This window comes from Corvus brachyrhynchos, unplaced genomic scaffold (genome assembly GCF_000691975.1).
Source record: "Corvus brachyrhynchos isolate BGI_N302 unplaced genomic scaffold, ASM69197v1 scaffold409, whole genome shotgun sequence".
NCBI lineage: Eukaryota > Metazoa > Chordata > Aves > Passeriformes > Corvidae > Corvus > Corvus brachyrhynchos.
The window spans coordinates 771,189-783,731 of NW_008246059.1; positions in this window are offsets into that span (position 1 = coordinate 771,189).

Below are 12,543 nucleotides of genomic sequence, written 5' to 3' on the forward strand. Positions count from 1 at the left end.
AAACAAACATTTCGTGACAAGAAACAAACATTTCTAGCAGGATCCAATTTACTGAACTTGAGGTTAATTAAATTCAAGTTACAAATAAATGACTATCAAAATAATTTACCCAAGACTGTGGAGGATTCTCCATCACTGAGCGTTTTTTCATCAAAAACTTTTTTCTTAACAAAACTAATGGACCTGTGTGGTAAGAATTTGTTTAAGGATGTCTGATGGCCCGGTTATACATGAGATTGAAACTAGATCACAGCGGCTCTTTCTGGCTCTAAAATTTCCTTTTCTGCCTCAATTATCTCTCCAGTGAAAAAGCAGAAGGTTAATTCTCAAACATGAAGAGTTGTTATAAGACCAAAAAAAAGCATGTAATGCTTGATTTACAGAGGGTGTTCTACAAGTACAAGGGATCATATGTTGTCTGACAAACACACATAAAATCTCTCATTAATTTCCTTCAAAGAAAATGTGTACAAATTTGGCTATGTTTGGAGCTTCTGGAAAAAAATCCAGCTTGCGTGTGCTCGGGAGACTTGTTGTAGTCTGACAGTTCTCTACAGCTTCTGCCCGAGCTGCGCTCACATCATCGCCTTCATTCCTCCCACAGGCATCTGCACTGTGCATGTGCATCCCCGTGCGCTTTACAGGCCTCCCCTTGGAACAGCAAAGGCAGTGCTAGACCTTCCCTCTTGCTGTTCCTCCACATCCTCATGCAACAAAGGACTCCAAATACAAGGCATGGGAACAAGGAGTCGGTCATGGGAAGGACTGAAACAGACTGGGACAAGGCAGGGAGGGAACAGAAGCAGAAGGCTTGTAGTCCTCATTCTCAGCATCCCTAAGACCTGCAGAGAGATGCTGTGCTCTGAAACACTCTGGAAAAGGACCTGTCAGGAGCACTGCTTCTGAATGATCATTAGGAATTCAAAGTAACCATTGAAAATTTGGGGGTTTTGCCAGAAATTAGGTGGCCAGCACCTCCCTACTGCAATCCCCCTTCCAGGTCTCCTGTGGGCTCCTTTGCCTTCACTGCCTGCCTTACGAGAAGAAATCTGAGCACGCGGAGCCAGACTCCTGCCCCACTTGGAGAGCTGGGGGAAAAAATTGAGGCTACACAGGGGCTGTAGGAATTAGGGCTGCATGATGCAAGGCATGAGACCACAGCCTGGGACATCAGAGGCACGGGAGCCTTGGTCTGTTCTAAAAGCGGTGAGCACTCAGTACTGCAGCTGGAGGCAGCCAGCACTGAGCTCTGAATGAGCATGCACCAAAGGCTGCATCTTGTGGAAAATCATCTCCTAAGTGTCTGGCATTGAGTAAATGAGAATAAGTATTTCAGATTTATCACTACTAATAAGATCATATGTCTCAGCAGTATAATACAGATTAATTCAGTGGTGGTTGTGATGCACTTAAATACTAAAGTCACAATTATCACCGAAGAGTCTGTGACAAAATTAATACCACTGTGTTTGCACAGGATTTGAGCAGTGCATAGTACAGAGCTGAGACTACGAGGTGAATGAGGATAATAAAATATGCAACTTCTGTTTTAGTATGAGATTAAGTTTAGTGCCTGTCCACACAGGTGAGGAACTTAAGAGCTGGACCTGATGTTCTTAGAGGTCTTTTTCTATCTAAACATTTTATGAATTTATGTTTGTCTTTAACTCCTGGGTTTCCTAATTTTTGAGTGCTTGACTTTAAAACACAGCAGCCCTTTGCTACAGGATGGGTATGTAGCTACACTCTTCTTCTTTAGCAGAACAAAAATTTCAATCATTATTCTTCCTTCACAAACAAGTTCATCTGGGGACTAAATTGTCTCATCAGCCTTTCTTTCTTTATATGTTTATATAAGAAAGCTTGAAATTAAGTTCAAGGACACTTCTTTTGAGCTTTGAGGATGTAAATAAATAACTTCTTAAAAAAGCTTAGATGCACTTTTGTTGGGTTTTTTAAAGCGATGTTTGAAAAATACAGTTGTTTTTAGAACCCCTAACATGCACACTGTCACTTGAGGAAGGATACACATGGTAGCACATATAAAAACACTCCAAAAAAAAAAATATTGGGCATATGTCTGGTACAATATCTTGTAGTTAGCAGAGTGGTATCTCTTTCTACCAGGCTTGACTTTGGTCCTCCATTGTCTATATCACAGATATTCTGAGGAAAATATGAGGTTGCCACATCAGCTGGACTTTAAATAAGAAGACGTGAGCAGCGATGAGAAGTTTTTCTACAGCTGGAGCATTTAGAATATTGTTGGAACCATATGGATTATTTGATGATTAACAAGACAGTCAATCTTGCATTGCAATCTTGCCCTCAGTAGGGATATTAGCATAGCATGTTTCGCTTTTAAACTCTCAGGAACATAATATCTTTGAGATCTCTGTCCCTCTGTTCTGTTTGCTGGAACCTGACTAACAGGTCACAAGAAAAGCAGACGTTGTGAAAGCATAAGCATCATTTCCATAGCAAATCTGACTAAAACCAGCAAGATAGGTCAATGGAATATTTCTACCATGAATGAGTAGTATAGCAAGGCCTCAGCTGAGCTGTCTACCTATAGCTAGGTTCAGGTTTTGGGAGCAGCTTTTTGCTGGCAACACAGAGCTCAGTACAGTGAACAACTCAAGCATGCTTGTTAACTGTATATATAATTTCTCAGACAGGTTCTGTCCAGATTGAGCTCTGTGCTGTCATGATAAGTCTTCTAGAGCTAATTAGTTATTCAAGTTTATGCATTTCATTAGCTTGCCTTCAATTTTAAGTGAAGGATAAGTATCCTTAGATATAAAAGGAAAATAGTATCCCTTTGGATAAATTGTGTCATGTTTTTTCCCAAGACACATGTGGCTGTGCACTGACTGCCTATTGGGTTTATTGGTTTTATCCTCATGCCCCACTCCCCTGTTCCACCCTAAGGTGGTATACGCTCCAGCACCCACACAGCACTGTGATGGGGTAAATTCGACATATTACTTTGAGTCACAGAACAAAACACAGATTGCAAATGTAATTAAGGACTGGTCCTTCAAACCCTCTTGTAAGTTCACTAGCATTCCTGGTGTTATTCTCCCAAACACCTGTGTTTTAATACCACGCTTGTCATTTCATCAGACTCCAGGTGTCTGAGGTTTGGGATTCTCTTTGAAATACTAGAGCAATACAATAATCTTAGATAAGACTATTTATCATCCTGCATCCATCCACAAGGCTGGACTAGAAGTGTGGTTGTATTGAGTTTTAGTGGCCAGGTTTTGGTAGCGGGGGGGCTACAGTGAGAAGATGGCTTCTGTGAGAAGATGACAGAATCTTCCCCCATGTCCAACAGAGCCAATGCCAGGCAGCTCCAAGGTGGATCCAGCACAGGCCAAGGCCTCCAGCACAAGCCAATCAGAGATGGCGGTAGTGTCTCTGTGATAATATATTTAAGAAAAAAAAAGGTATTGTGCAGAATAAATTGCACTCAGAGAAGAGAGGAGTGAGAATATGTGAGAGGAACAACTCTGTAGGCACCAAGATCCGTGAAGAAGGGGGAGGAGGTGTTTCAGGTGCCGGAGCCAAGATTCCCCTGCAGCCCATGGTGCAGACTTTCGTGAGGTAGTTGTGTCCCTGCAGACCATGGAAATCCACAGGGATGCAGAGATCCACACGCAGCCTGTGGAGGAGACCCACACCAGACTAAGTGGCCTCCTGAGAGGAGGCTGTGACCCTGTCGGAAGGCTGTGTTGGAGCTGGCTCCTGGCAGGGACATGCAGACCCATGGCGAGAGTGTGTCCAGTGAGTATCCCCCATGGTCTGTGGGGGATCCATGCTGGAGCAACCTGCTCCTGAAGGACTGCACTCTGTGGAAAGGGACCCACATTGGAGCAGTTTGTGAAGAACTGTAGCCTGTGGGAAAGGATCAGGCTGGAGAAATTCATGGAGAACTGTCTCCTTTGGGAAGAACCCCACCTTGGAGCAGAGGAAGGACTCCTCTCTCTGAGCAGTGGGAGAAATGTTTGATGAACTGACCATAACCCCATTCCCTGTCTCCCTGCACCGCTAGGAGGGAGGAGATACAGCTGGGAAGAAGGGAGGGGTGAGGGGAAGGTGTTTTTAAGATTTGTTTTACTTCTCAATATCCTGCTCTGATTTTGATTAGTAATAAGTTAAATTAATTTCCCCAAGCTGAGTCTGTTTTACCCATGATGATAATCGATGAGTGATCTCTCACTGCCCTTAACTCATGAGCCTTTTGTTATACTTTCTTTCCCCTGTCCAGTTGAGGAGGGGAGTGATAGAGTGCTTTTGGTCAGTGTCTGGCATCCAGCCAGAGTCAACCCACCACAGTGGTGCAATTTTGGAGTAAATGCAAAGAGCATGATGGGAAACTCTGAGTTATCCAAAGGGAGGCTACTACGTACAGATTAGAGGATTGAATAGATGAGATCGGACAGAAACACTAGCAACCATTTCTAGGAGTTTTCTACTGTAAAACCAAAATGGAACTTAAATGGAAGTTTCATCAGGAAAGAATTGCTTATCAAATTTAGGGCGACTCTCCACAGTAGCCAGTAAGATGGTGATGCTCTTCTGTGAGTGGGCCAAGATCCAATTCCAAGTCTTTCAAAAAAGTCTGTCATACACCATAACTGTACTCTCATTGCCTGATTTCTCTCTTCCACAAAATACTTCTTAAAAGATTTTACTTGCACTCCAATGCAGAACAGGAGTAAAATATGTGACAGCTCATATATTTTGAATATCTATTTTTCCATATATATATAGATCATATATAATTCATTGGTATCATATATTTGCATTTTTTCTGCGTCACTAGAGACAGTGTGGAAAAAGACAAAAGTGGCTGCCTTTGGCTCAGAGACATAGCCTGTCCTCAGAGGAGCCTGTGTGACACCAGGATAACACAGCATAGCATTCTCCCTATGAAAAGAAGCAAAAGAGATCTGGATCTAAGGCCAACAAAATGGGGACTGCTATAAAAGTTATGAAATGTAAAGTTATGAAATGTAGGTAGGACTAGGAAGACAGAGAGGAAAATTAATAATAAACCTGGATGTAAAATCAGCCTATTGGGGAGATGCAATCTTATTCTTCTCCTGGCTTTGCTCTTCTGTGTTGTTCCTACTCAGTTATTCAGTGGAAGAAAAAGAGTAACAGGATGAAATTACAAGAACCCCATAACAGAGCTTCAGCAGAGCTTAGACGTCTGAAGATCCAGAGGTAAAAAAACAAACAAACAAAAAAAACCCCAAACAAACAAACAAACAGAGAGGAAGTAAAAGGTGTTTTTCTCAAAGCCTGAGATGGAAAATGGGAATGCAGAGAAAAATTGAAATGAAACATTAAATATTTTCTCCTGGAACTCTGAAAGTTATGTTAACTCGATGCTTAAATTGACATTGTTATTGTTATTATTATTATTACCATTGCAGTTGAGTGTTTTAAAATGTTTTTGCCACCATTGTAAGAAACACCTAGTCTGAAAGAAGCAGGTCACAGTTTGGAAATATACACCAACAGCCAGGCTGCTGTGTGAGCTGTCAAGTTTTTGCTCAGTTCTTGCAAGTCTTCAGTTTAATGAAGTACATGAACATCAGAATGGAAACTCAAAAGTTCCTGTTCTTTCAGATACTGAATCTGAAAACAAAAGTAAAAATAAAACCTAATGTAGCTAATTTTTTATGTAAATACAGCTAAGCAAGTTATACTTGTTAAAAGACTGGATAGTTTTGTCTGCTGTGCTGACAAGACACTACTCCAGCACCTTGGTTTGAATAAGTACTAAAATATAGTGCAGGTTCTTAACTACCAATGTATAAGGCCCATACGAACATCATAAAGCTCAACAAGGCTAAGTGCAAGGTCCTGCACGTGGGTCAGGCAGCCCCAAGCATAGGCTGAGCAGAGAATGGATTGAGAACAGCTCTGGGGAGAAGCACTTGGCTCCAGGGAGACCTTACAACAGCCTTCCAGTACCTAAAGAGGGCCTGCAAGAAAGCTGGGGAGGGACTTTTCACAAGGACATGTAGTGATAAGAAAAGGGATAATGGTTTTTAAGTGAAGGGCAGGTTTAGATGAAATGTTAAGAAGAAATTCTTTAAGGTGAGGGTGGTGAGACACGGGCACAGGTCACCTGGAGAAGTTGTAGATCCATCCCTGGACATGTTCAGGTCCAGGCTGAATGAGGCCCTGAGCAACCTGACCTAGTTGCAGGTGTCCCTGCCCATAGCAGTGGGGTAAGAATTAGAATCTTTGAGGTCCCTTCCAACCCAAACCACTCTGTGATCTATGATTCTGTGTTTTCCTCTCCAGAAGCATGAATTTCTCCTTTGTAAGCAAGATACTTGAATTATGGTTTTGAGATCTATGGGTATACCTACCCTTTTCATTTGTTATTTGACAACTTCTGGAACTTTTTATTGTAAATACTTTTACTGTTTTAGAGACATATGTCCAGACACAAAAGTATATTTAAATACATTTTCAAGTTACCTATAGTACCACACTCTTCTAATATTATTTGTATCTGTTGCTACCCTGAAGTAGCCAATGTATAAAAATTAATTCTCATTAATAATCCTAACAGTATTGTTTTAGATATGCTCATTAAAGTTTTGATCATGAGTTCTTAGATTTAAAAATGTTAATTTTCACAAACAAGTCATGACTGCAAGTATTTTACTTTATAAAACTAGGGCAATAGTGGGGGGAAAATTTGACTCCTTGCCTTCAAAACTCCCAGAAATTTATTTGCCTGTAAGATAAAAAAGCAAACATTTTATCACATCACATCTTATCACAATATCACTTGTCATAAAGCATTTGCTACTATCCAAAACCACCTGACACTTATAGAGAAGCTAGTATAAGATTTACTGATTCTCATCCATTCCTGAAAAGTAATAAACAGGCATTTTTCATGGAGTGAAAGTTGTAGGGAATCTCCCCAATTACAGGGTAGGAGAGAGCTCTTTCATCTGCTTTTATAGCCTGCCTTCCCTCCCCAGTCCCTTAACACCCGTCTATCCCAAGACAGAAAGATTTTGTTAATCATTGCAAATGGGACTGAAAAGACCCTCAAGAGACTGTACAGAACATCATTCCCTGCTTCATACAGAAGCAGCTGTATCAAAACCATTCAGAGGTTGCATATCTGAGAAATGTCTTGTGAGCATGAAAGACTTGTCTGTTTTTTCTAGCTAAATCAATTGATTTAATAAAAAAGTGCCACATCTTTCTACTCTTTTACATGCTTAGGCCATCATAGCTGTAACAACACAGCTGTTAAACCACTCCCCAATGATGCTCATACTGAAGAAGAACATTCTATGAGTACCCCAGACATTTTCTTCCAGCACTTAACTATCACTAAAATCACAATTTTTTCTCCTAAGCATCCTAAACTAAATTTTCCTTACTACAACGTAACATATAATTCTATCATAATTTCTTACCCTAACTGACATGAACCTAAATTACAGTTTAAATTCAACTAACTTTGCAGCTAATCCTATATTTCTGATGATTTTTAACTTCCTTCCTTTTATTTTTCTAAACTAGACTAAACAATTACTCTAATCTTTTCTAGTAAATCATGTTTTTACACATCTGATCATCCCTTTTGCTCTCCTCTGGACTCTTAATTCTATCTGCAATTTTTTCTCAAGTACCCTGCTCCCAAATGAGTGCAATACTCTAGCTGAGGACCTACCTGAGCTGAGCAGGACAAAAAGATTCATGTACCTCAGAAAAAACATTTCTATTCTTACACACCATTTTTACAACAGTGCAATGCTACTGACTCATGTTTGGTTTGTGACCCACCACATTTCCACATCCTTTTCTCCTTAGCCATTCCCCATGCTATATTTGAGTACATGATTTATTACTGACTAAAGATAAACCTTTACACTAAACCTTATAGACTCATATTCTGGCTGGTTTTCTAGAGGCTGTGACTGTCAAAAATCACTCTGAATTTGACTTTTATCTTCCAGAGTGCCTGGAACCTGTTTGGTGACCTCTGCAGGCTGAATGCCCACATGCTCTGACCTCTCATTTGAGACATTCATGAAATAGGGAACAGTTCTGACAGATCCTGTGGAGTCCCAACCTGAATGATAGTCCTCTCAGTATACCCCTCCAAAATCTCTAATGCGTAACTCCTTGTCCACAAAACAACCTCATCAAATTTTGCTTCTCTATAAATGGCCTGAAACAAGAAGAAAGCATGATGTTTGTGGAATGATTCCTCATTTTAGGACATGGAGTGGGAGACTCAATCTGAAAAGTGTACTAGGATTTCTCAGACATCAGAAAAAACACATTTTGGAGAAGCAAATCCCTGTGAGAGACAACGAGGCCAAGAAGGGCTGCTTTCCATACAATGCTGCCCTGAGTTTAAGGTGAGAGCATAACATTTGAAGTTTCAGTGAAGGAAGAAGTTCAGGAGGTTACTTAGCATCATGACTCCCAGGGATCTGTACATTACCAAATGTAGCAAACAGCACCCAGGAGAGGGAGAGACAATGACCCCAAAAGTGCCATGCATTCAACTTCACTCTGTTCCAGCTGAAGAGTTACAGAAGAAGGAGAAATGCTCTCATGGTGGTTTTCTACAGTCCTAAGAAAGGACAAAACTTGATTTTACATGAACACATGTTTTCAGCAAGCTAAACATACTGAAATGACCACCATTCAGCATCGATACTAATACAGTTAAAGAGCAAGGAATAAATATCTAACACATTTAGTGCATGCACAGATATTGCTGTTGAATACAGAGCAATAGCTCTGGTGCACCAGGCAGCACTGCAGTCACAGAACAAACACATGATTGCAAACACCATGTTTTGCTTCATATGGATTGCATCATGCAAATTATTTGTGTTGCCTGCAGATGTAGCCTTAATTCAAAAGCATAGACAGTGTGGTCCAGCCCTCTTGTGACAAGTACCTGGGTACAGAATAAATGCTTTGTTCACAAATGCTCATACTGAACACCTTCCACTGACATAGGCAGCTAAGCACTGCCACCTTGCTCAATTTTACACAGCCATCCTGCACTTGCCCTGTACTGCACACCAGAAGGAACCTCTCAGATGGAAAGGATAAGATTCAGAATAAGGTCTCAAAAAGGTAAAAGAGATACACTGGGTCTCCTGTGACTGTAGCTGCACACCTTTGAACCTGAGGGTTGCACTTGAGTGAACAAATCCTACCTGGTCTATGCTGAAATGGTTATATCACATACTGGCACAGGGGACCTTGGGGGTTCATAACTTTTGGGGTACATTTAGTTGGCATTATGTCGGCACCATTTTGTCCACCCCACCTGTGCAACCCTGTAAGTCCATCAATTCAAGTTCTGACATTGCCTATGACATATTTGATATGCTGACAGTAGTACTACACAGACAGGACTTGCTACAGATATCTAAAAGTTCAGGACTCTGAAGGTAAGTTGAATTAAATCCAACATGACTGTGAACAGCTCTGTGGGAGCTCCGGGCTGACAGAGACACACTCCTAAAGCATTTCCGTCTCAGGATGTTCATCTGGTTCCTGACTCTCAGTCAAATTCCTTGCAAAGCACCTTGAAATTTTCATTCTCCATGCAGACCCAGAAGTCTGCATTAGGGTCACCTTCCCCTTAAAAAAAAAAAGGGCCTACTTGGTACACACTAGGCTGCGTATTTGCCGTCCTGTCCACCTTCTTTGCTTTGACCTCAAAATGTTTGTAGAAATTCTGATCTGCCATTTCCTAGTGGTAACTTACATAGAAAGCCAACAGTGAAACTGCTTCTCTCAAAAGCAGCAGCTCCTGCTCCTGCTAGCCAAGTATGGCTGGATTTATAGATATAGATATATAGAGATATATATATATGTATATGTATATGTATATACACATATTAGCACATACCTCTGACATATAAGTGACCTTTTGCACCAGCTGGTAGCTGACAGGAAATTAATTTCTGGGGCAAAGACATTTTTTTGCTTGTCACGCCTTGTTGCAGCACTGCCCTGTTCTGAGCACCAGAAAGTGCTGGACTGCTGCAGAGTCTTCCTGTCCTGCTTTGCCATGGCCATGTGGTGACAGTGTCCACCACCAGTGACCTGTCACAAACATGGCAGTTAGTCAGTAATTGTGTGGGAACATTCACATTGGCAAATATCCTGTTGCCTACCTCACGGCCAAGCTGATGCTGTCTGCACTCTGCCTGTACGAGGGAAGCAGGCAGGACCTGTTCTCCAGGTAGCCCCCTTCAAGTGGGAGCAGGAAGGATGGAGCAAAATCCCACTTGTGCCATTCAGGCAGATTGGGTTAGCAGCTGATGAATTGTGGCTATCTGAGCTATAGCTTATTCCTCATGGGTAAGCCAACTCAAATTGAAAACATCAACACTCTTCAGCAACAAGTTTGTGTGTGTGGACACAACTCAAATTAGAAGCAATGTCTGACTTAAGACTACAGTTATTCCACAGTGAAGACAAGTCCATGTTATCCAACATCCCCTTCCTGGGCTTCAACTTAAATGGTTATTCAAACGTTACTGTGAAAAAAAGCCCTGGCTGACACTTCCTACCCAAACTTGGCAATTCCTTGAATTTTCCTCCAAAATCTGCTTTGTCCTAGCTTTCTCTGGGCACAAAGAGACACTCCCACATCCTTTACATTCCAGTTGGGGCTAATTGAACTCACATGTCAGCATGAGTCAGCAGTAATTACCAGGAATATTAAGGAAAGATTTGGCACCGGATTTTGATAATTCAATAGCAGAGCCCCATGTTCTGTGGGGTCTTAGATTGGATCAAACCCCTTAAAAACACGACAGCAAAAGCTATATTGAGTTCTCTAGTCTCGTTCAACTATATATGGGCAGTTTGTGATACTGAAAGCATCTTTACTATATTTTTTGATATACCTACAGAAAGGAAAATCTAATGGAAAAATCATTTCTGAGTACTAAATCCTCCTTGCTGGAGTTTAAATCTGTTTATACGCTGAAACCGATGAATCAATATTAGACTGGCTGGCTGGCTTTTGTAAGCGCTCGCATTGCAAACAGGGCCTAGAAATGCATTTCCTCCTTACAATTCCTGAGCAGAAATCTGAATCAATGGGAAGCTGAGGCAATAACATACCTCCCCTCTCCCACGACTCAGCTGAAATTAAAATCCTGAAACCACAACGACCCGACTTTTCCACATACAATTGTTCATTCCCCACCACTCTTCCCAAAACAGTCCCCCTCCATACACCTTCACCCTACGGACTGAGTAGCCTTGTGCTTCCAGAGCCAGGGGCTGGAGGTGTTTACACACTAGCCCAATGCAGCCCCTAAAATCTTAATCTTCTCTTCAAGACTGAAGAACACCTGAATACACCTTTATGGTCAACTATGGCAAAAAAATCGGCTGTCGCAAACATATACGGGCGCAGAGACGTGGTGGATGAGCAGTGAAAAGTGAGGACTGTCTCAGCCTTTGCTGCGCCGGCGGATGCCAGCAGGAGCAACAGTGTTAAAGTCACCACCAAAACCTTAACTGGAAACTCTTTCTGGATCTCAATACGTACAGTATAAGGTACTTTGTTTGTCACGGAAATAAATTCTTGCTCTTGGTTGCAAATTAACCAAGTGTCTTGCCAGTGAATTTGATCTTGTCAGTCATTAAGTCTCTCACTTAAACAAAATTATTTAGTCTTAGCCCTGAATCATAACACTCTCTACGGTTCATAAAGGAGAACTGTTTCATTTTATCTACTCCAAATATATGTGCATCAACATTCTTCTTAACAGTCTACATCCAAACACAACCAGATCATTCAGTTAATTTAAATCCAGTCCTGGCTGTCTTTTTGAAACCCCCAACTACGAAACATCAAGCATATTCTTGGGTTTTTTTCTGGTGGGTTTTGTTTCTTTTTTTTTTCTGGTTTAATAGTCCATCTCCTAGAAACTCACTAAATGACGCACAAACATTGTTTGTGTCTGTCTTCAGAAAAAAAAAAAAAGTCTTTTACATGATATAATTTGGTTTTATGCTATTTAAATTATTCTTTAAAAAGAACAGAAAACTACAGCTTCACCCAAAGACGTACAAAATTCTTGTTTACTAAACAAAGTAACACGAAGTCAGAAAAAGCACCAGAGCCTTTCCCTCACTGCTTTTTGGCCCTTTGGTATGTCAAACTGAAACACAAGGATCCGTAGCTCTGAAGTTATAAAACGCTGAAAATTATCTTCAAGGCAAGTACTGGCTGACCCTAAGGCAAACCCACCCTGTCCAGTTCCAAGCGAGTGCACCTGGGGCTCGAAAGAGGCAATGTGAAACTTTATTTCACTTGTTTTCCCCTCGAAAGGTCTCTCGAAGCGTCTGTGGAAAGGATGTGGCCAAGGTGCCGCGGCAGAGCCCCCCGCCGCCCCGGTTTAAGCCCTCGGGACAGAGAGGCACCGCTCGGGCATCACCCATCCGAGCGTCGGCCGTCACCGGCACCCCCGGCGCTCTCGCCTGGGAGCTGCG